The following is an 8,143-nucleotide window of genomic DNA, read 5'->3' as shown; positions in this document are numbered from 1 at the left end:
GATGCTCTGGCAACGCCAGCCGACACCCTACCTAGAGAGGTAGAGAGCCAAGCCCTTTGGAAAGAGCTCCTAAAGGGGAACGGCGGGCCTTATAAATCTTATAACCTAGAATGATTCCGTATAAATACAAAATGGGCCAATTACATTTTCGGAGGTTTCGTCATTATCAGCCAATCACGATTCAAAGAGTGACTACGGCAACGACTCGTTGCCATCTAGTTTGAGTTACTGAAAATAATAATTTGATTTTATATTACGTCACCTTAAGAACCCGCATTTGATTGGCCCACGTCAATCGAGTCATGGCCCCCTGCACGCGCTCATGTGAGCACGTGCAGGGGGCCGTGATCGAGTTTAATGTAGTTTTTAAACATGGTAGACTGTTTCTTTACTCGTAAATTTTTTTCTCTCATATGTTAACGTTTTGGATAACTATTGCGTTGTTTGTTGTTATGGCTCCTCGATGTTTCATTTCCACATGTAGAAAACGATTTGCGGTGGACGGTAATGTGTCGTTGTACAGGTTAAAGTTTGTGTTTCCTTAAACCTTGGGGCACTTTGAAATGTTAACAAACGGCGGGCTTTTAAATTGATGATTTGGTAAAAGTGACTTCAGGAAGTTCAGTGAGCCTAGTGGAACAACAACTCAGGACTATAATTACTGCAATATCCGTTTTTTTAAAAACACTATTTAACATTGTAAATATCGGACTTCGTTGAGCACTATCTCTTATGTTCTTTAACAGTGGAATGTTGAATTTAAGCAGAGTGCGAGACATTTATCTTGGCTAAGCTTCTAAGACAAAAAGCATATTATTAAATAGAAGGTAAAGTTTTGAAAAATAAGACAATTATCAGTATGATTGTTGCTGTTTAATTAAATGACTGTCGTCAATTCCTCATAAGTGTCATTCGTTAGTGTAATGTATTTTTTCTGGGATATAATAAGGTTTTTGTTTATCTAAGTTTCTACAAACATAATAATAAATATAATATTACTTACTTTAAATGTGAAATAACCTTTAAATTCAAAGGTTAATACTAAGGACCTTCAGTCACTGCTTCTCCCAAAACTGCCATTGACATTGCCTGCTATTTTAAAAGTTAGGCCTATGTCAGGCCTAGGCTTAAATATTTTCAAAGCGAACCTAAACGAAATATTATTTAAGATTTATTATTATTATTTATCTTCCTCACAATGGCATTTAAATATTCCTTATAATAAGTAAATATGAAAACAAAACTAAAAGTTCAAAAAATCTTAACACTTTTATTAAATAAAAATCCAAAAACGTTGAAGTGGATCATGTTAAAAACTCCAGAAAAAACCTATGGGAATTCTGTGAGCTTGGATCGGATGGATCCTGTAAAAATCGTCTGAGCTTCTACTATTTTTAACCGCCATGTTATGGCGCTAGCGGCTTGCCGTAGTCAATGGATGGCCGCTGATTGGCTGAAGCTTAAGCAAAGACTATATAATCATTAGTCGCTGCTACAAAATGACTTGGCGTCAGGTTCTCCCGTAGACGGGAGCATTCTAGGTAGGAGTATAAAATTTCTATGCGGCGGGCACACAGCAGCCCGCATAACCCGGCACAGCTGGCACCGGATATCCCGGTGGAACTCCAAAAGGCCGGGAGATGGGTCCGCCGTGCCCTCATACGGAGGCCCACAGCCCCACAGCAGGCTACTCAATCCGCCGAAGCGGCCAGTTTGCCTGGACCCTCTCCGTTAGCCTGGGCCGAAGCCCAGTTACCAGCCCACACCGGACTGAAGTCGAAGGTGGAGATAGGACCATTTGGACGGAGCTAACATCTCCCAGTGCGCTACCGCCCGTGGTGGGTTACAAGAGCCGGACCCCGACTCCCCGGTATAGCCACCAGTTATAGCACACTCCAACCCCTTGTGGGCCCCGGTAAGAGACTACGCATTTTCAAACTACAGAGACAATAGATACTACCGGTTTCAGCGTTCTCCCCCGCGTTTTAACCATTAGGCAGAGTAGGCACATGCCTGGGGCGGCATTTTTCTAGAAGCGCTAAATACCCGACTGTCCAAGTACTTGGCTTGCCCCTACTTCACTGACTAACCCATTAGACAATGCCAATAGGCGCCAAATTTTTATGTGCCTAGAGGCGCCGAAAGGGTTAATCCGCACCTGTCCCCGCTTGTGTCCAATGTCAAGGTCCTGCGTGAGAACCGAAATTTCCGCTAGAAAACGAAACTAAGATTTCTGATTCTCCGACTGCGGTGACAAGCCATGTAAAATAATACTGATAACGAAGTTTACTTAAACGATTTTGGAAAGATTGAAGGTATAAGACTTGGCCATCAGGTCTCTATAAAATGTCAACGTTTTTTTATTATATTTTACCTTGACAGACATTATTCCTTTTAGTAATACGGTATGACCAGAAAAAGACTTGAGTTTTAAAGAACTAGGATGTAGTTATCCTCTTAGGTTGATACTTTGTCGTTGAACATCTGATATTAAAGTATACTGTCACGCGTAACTAGGAATAGGTAGACGGACTGACCAAGCAACATCAATAAGACGTACCCTTTATAGTCCTTCATAACAAAGGGGCCGAAGGTCACCGTCCACTATAAAAGGCCGGGTCTCTCCGAAGTCAGGGCGACGTTTCTCGGTGTAGGCAGAAGAGAAGAGACATAAGCCGAATAGGCTGAGCCTTCTCTGACGGGACGACTGGACCGCCTGCTGCAAAAGCTCGCTCCAGACGTCTAGGTAATAGCGAGAGGACTAACGCTGAACAAGTGCAGCCTCTCGTGAAAATCCTCCTACGGCGGGGAATCTAACTCCCTCGGCTGGCCCTTCGTCGGTCGGCCCGTCTACCAGTTGTTACCCGCTCACGCCATTTCACGTAACTCTCATTTCCCGCTCTCCAACTGTCCCTCTGCGGCGAACGCAGACACCGTTCACATGGCCAACGCTGAGGAATTGCCAACGCTCCTGGCCCGACTTATGGGCGCAGTCAACCTACGCCAACACCTTCCCAAATATGACCCCGACACTCAGGAAGCCACCGGTTGGCTCGCCTTATTCAATCAGAGTACCTTGGGGCGCACTGATGCGGAGAAGATCTCGTTCCTCACCACGGTACTCCAGGGCAAAGCCCTCGATTGGTATTCTCGGTTGCTGCGGGGCAATACAACTTCCCAATACTCATGGACTGATTGGGAGGCAGCTATAAAATCTGAATTTGGGCGCTCTTCGCGCTCCATTTTTAATGACCTTCTCTCTCACCAACAACAATCCAACGAAGACCCTATCAAATATTATCGCGACGTCTTGGCACTTTGCTCTTTGGCCAATCACTCTATGCCGGAAGCCGAAAAAGTCAACTTTTTACTCAAAGGGTTGAACCCGCAATTACGGGAGAAAATGGTTTTAATGAGCCCGTCCACTTCGGCCGAGTTTCTTGACAAATTACACCTACTCGCGACGCTTAAGCCCACTCCCACGGAGGCCGCCACTGCCAATGGGAAGATTCTCGAGCTCTTGACAACCGCTCTCGCCAGTAAGTCTTCAACGGTTAAGGATCGACTCACCTCTCCTCTGCTCTACCAGACACCGATACAAGACGAAATCCAATCCCTTCGTCGTCTGCTCGAAGGTTTGCAAAAAGACGTTAACGATCTCAAGCGCCGCAGAGAGTCTAGCCCTTCACACAACTGCAATATCTGTGGCCGAGACGACCATCGCTCTTCCTATTGTCGAGGGCAGAACGGGGCTCGGTCTCAAGACCGTTTCCGATCTCCCCGTTTCGTGGTCGGAGCCCATCGCCGTGGCGTGGACGAAATAGCTCACCTCATCCTAACGGCCGATTTAACGCCCATCCGGGAAACGGGGACCGACGGCGGTACTAGGAGGGACCCTGCCGTAGCTACCCACGAACCTTTCCTCCTCAGTTCTCCCGATAACCTTATCTCTCTCCCTGGATTTTTAAATGACAACACCATTAACGTTATTCTTGACTCTGGAAGTACTAAAAACATCATTAATCTCACAATTTGCCGATCTACTGGTCTTCTCATCCGCCCAGCCGGCTCAATAATGCTACGAGTAGCCGATGGTAGCCTCATTATTGCAGTCGGTTCAACTAGCCTCACACTGGGGATCGGCCACTCTTCTTTTCAAATTGACGCTCTTGTTATCGAAAACTTCCATCACGAACTACTGTTGGGACTGGAATTCTGCTCTTCCAACAACGTCGAGATTAGCTTCCGAAATCTCACGGTTTCCCTGGGCAACGACACCTTTCCTTTGCCCGACCGTCTTTTCGATCAGTATACCAACGTTCGATCCTTCTCCGACGTTACCATCCCGCCTCTCTCGGAGATGCCAATCGAAGTTTCCGTTCCAAGGGCTTGCGATACTCTACTTATTCAAACTGCACCTGACACATTTGAGCGCCATGGCCTTCTAGTGTGCAAAACACTAGCTCTATTTCAGAAAGGCCGTGCGTTCATTCGGGCTGCCAATCCCTCCCATCACCCTATTGTTCTACCGCGTAATTGTCATATCGCCACCGCTCATGAAGTCCTGGAACTACAACTTCTGGACCCAGTGGAAACCACTGTCGACACCCACCTTCCGGAGCACTTAGATATCGGTGAGCAACTGTCTGAAAGCACGCATCCGTGTTCTCCAAACACGAGAATGATCTGGGACGTACTTCTTTGATAACCCACCAAATAAATACCGGGGACGCCGCGCCAGTACGTTGTCATCCGTACCAGAAATCACTTAAGGAACGGGAAGTACTCCGAAATGAAGTTGAGAAACTACATAGGGCTAACATCATCCGAGAGTCTTGCAGCCCTTGGGGCGCACCGGTAATCCTCGTCAAAAAACGTGATGGCTCCTGGCGGTTTTGCGTGGATTGGAGTCGTCTGAATCAGATTACCAAAAAAGATGTACATCCCTTACCACGAATCGACGATGCACTCGATCGCCTCGCCGGCTCTACCCTTTTTACCACTCTCGACCTAGCCTCCGGCTACTTCCAGGTTGAAGTTTCCGAAAAAGATAGGGAAAAGACCTCTTTCGTCACTCCGGACGGCCAATACGAGTTCAACGTTCTTGGCATGGGGCTTTGTAACGCACCGAGTACCTTTCAACGGCTCTGATGTGGAAAGTGGTCGTTGCGTACCTGGATGATATCATCATATTTTCCAAAGACTTTACAAGCCATCTAGGTCATCTCGAGCAGGTCTTATCATGCCTGCGTAACGCGAATTTGAAAATTAAACCCAGCAAATGCTCCTTCGCCAAAACGGAAATTAGATTCTTGGGCCACATCATCAACGGCGTCGGAATTTCCCCAGACCCACGGAATTTGGAAGCTGTCAGGCAATTTCAACGTCCAACAACAAAACGTGCAATTCAGCAGTTCCTCGGCCTTGCCGGGTACTACCGGCGCTTTGTGAAGGGATTCTCTCAGGTAGCCAAGCCATTAATCAACCTAACGAAGAAGGACGCGCCATTCACGTGGGAAGCGGGAGAGGAAGAAGCTTTCCAATTCCTCCGCGATGCCTTAATATCAAGCCCCATTATCCAACACCCTAGATGGGAGCACCCTTCGAAATTCACACGGACGCCAGCGCATACGGAATAGGTTCTATTCTGAAGCAGCGCGTTGAAGGACGAGAGCACGTTATCGCCTACGCTAGCCGTCTCTTAAACGCGGCAGAACGAAATTATAGCCCAACCTAGAGGGAGTGCCTAGCTATCGTCTTTGGGGTTCAGAAGTTTAGGCCTTATATTTATGGGAACCCCGTCACCATCGTTACTGATCACCACTGCCTCTGCTGGTTAACGACTGTCAAAATTCCAAACGGCCGGCTGGCCAGATGGTCGTTGACCCTCCAGGAGTTCAATCCCATTATTAAACATAAGGATGGGAGAAAACACCTTGATGCGGATGCACTGTCTAGGGCACCACACGAGCCAGCCCCGGCGATTCAGGATTCGCTCCTCGCCACTCCATTACCAGTATCTGATGACGACCTCGGCAAATACGACATCCACCAACTTCAGTTACAAGACTCATTTATGGAACCCATCATTCGGCATTTAGAGAACGACCATAACTCTGTCAAACCTACCCGTAAGCTTCGCCATGCTAGCGAATGTTTTACGCTTCGCGACGGCCTCCTTTGCCGACGGATACTGGCCTCGACCGGATTCCATTACGCCATAGTCGCTCCGAAAACCATGGGGTCCCCCATTCTCTATTATCTTCACGATGACGTTCAGGCTGACCACCTCGGCCTTAGAAGAACTTGGGAACGGGTTCGTACTAGAATCTGGTGGCCTAAAATGCTGTCTCACGTGTCCAACTACGTTTCATCCTGTATGGCCTGCCAGAAACGTAAGACGTACCCGTTTAGGCCAGCGGGACTACTACTGTACGGAAGCCCCAAAGAACTCATCAGCGATCGGGGAACTGAATTTTTAAACAAAGTTGTGGCTGAAATAACTATTTAGCGTGGAACACCGTCGCACAACAGCCTATCATCCTAGAACCAATGGACTAGTTGAACGATTTAATAAAACCTTGCCTGATATGATATCTCAGTACGTGTCTGACAACCACAAGGATTGGGATCGTTTTCTTCCCCACCTAGTGTTTGCCTATAACACCTCCATACATGACACCACAGGCTACACACCGTTCTTTCTACTACACGGTTACGAAGCCGACTTGATGCTTGATGCCGCTCTGAACCTACCCGCTGCTACTATTGCAAGCCAGTTTGGATTCGAAAACATCGCGTACGCCTAGCGCGCTAGAGCTATAGCAGCCGACCGTCACGCCATCTCCCGAACAAAACATAAACATCGTTTCGATTCGAAACGTAGGGAGGCAGATTTTAACGAAGGCTACCTGGTATTATTGCGCACGCCACGCCGCATCCCAGGACGGTGCGAAAAACTTCTCCACCAATACGCTGGCCCTTACCGGATAATTCGCAAAACTGCGCCAAACGATTTCGAGATATCGGACTCTTCGGGGAAAAAGACGGACGTAGTGTCAGTTGAGAGGCTAAAACCATATTTTCAGCGAGCTGATTGGGAAGATAACATCCCTTCTCCCCCTCTTGGTAAAGTTCAATTCCATTCTGAACCAGAAATTTGCGAATTTTCTCTTTCAGACGCTCCAGGCTCTTTAGCCACACGCCAACAAACTCCTCCCGCCCTACAAACAGATACCCGCCGATCTCCACGACTGCGCCGAAGCCCGGACCGGCTGACCTACGCGGCGTTTTAAACTCTTTCCCACCAAATGACTCCCCAGAGACCCACTAACGATTGCCACGACTTTTTCTCCTCTATCCTTCGATACCTGCCTACCATAAATAACATAAACAACCCCATCACGCGGTGGAACCATGGAAAATGAGAAAAGAAACGAAGACTCGCCATTTCGCTAAAAGCTCTCACTACGTACACTTCTCTAGAACTCACAGTCCCCATCATCTAATTTATTTCCTTTTAATTTTAGTTAAAATTAACGGTATGCGGCCCTCCCGCGTTAAAAAGTTCCGTGAAAATATACAATCACTAAGGAAAATTGACCCCCTCCATCCAAGTCTTGTCAATCATCTATCCCGACGAGAACGGCGACGGGAGCGACGGAAGGTGGCTGTTCCTCGCAATCCGACCTCTCGTTTCGGATTTGCAATAACAACGACGGATTTGTCACGCATTCGAGATCCGGAACTGGGCCCATTGCCGGAGAGCGTTGTTGAGATGTATCTTCATACGCTACTAGTCCTAAGCTCTCGTACGGCGTTCGTCTTCGCTACCGCATTTGTTCGGAGTCTGCTTAACACCGATAGCACCTGTGTCCAGGCTGAGTTGGAAACCGACCTATTCGCTTGCGACATTTTGATAATGCCGCTATTTCGCCATTCCCAATGGAGTCTCATCGTGATCGACATCAGTAGTGAAACTATCACCCATTTGTCACCCGTTGCGTCAACCGCTGCCACTAGCCTCTCCAGGATCAGCGCGTATCTCAGTCAAGAAGTCCGGCTACGGGGGATACTGGACTTCACGACCGTCTCTGCCAACATCTCGCCTCAATTCACGGCCCCAGCCCATCCGCACGATGAT

Source organism: Leiobunum rupestre, chromosome 5 (assembly GCF_980474605.1).
Source record: "Leiobunum rupestre chromosome 5, qqLeiRupe1.1.hap1, whole genome shotgun sequence".
Taxonomy (NCBI): Eukaryota; Metazoa; Arthropoda; class Arachnida; order Opiliones; family Sclerosomatidae; genus Leiobunum; species Leiobunum rupestre.
Note: the sequence above shows the minus strand (reverse complement) of the source record.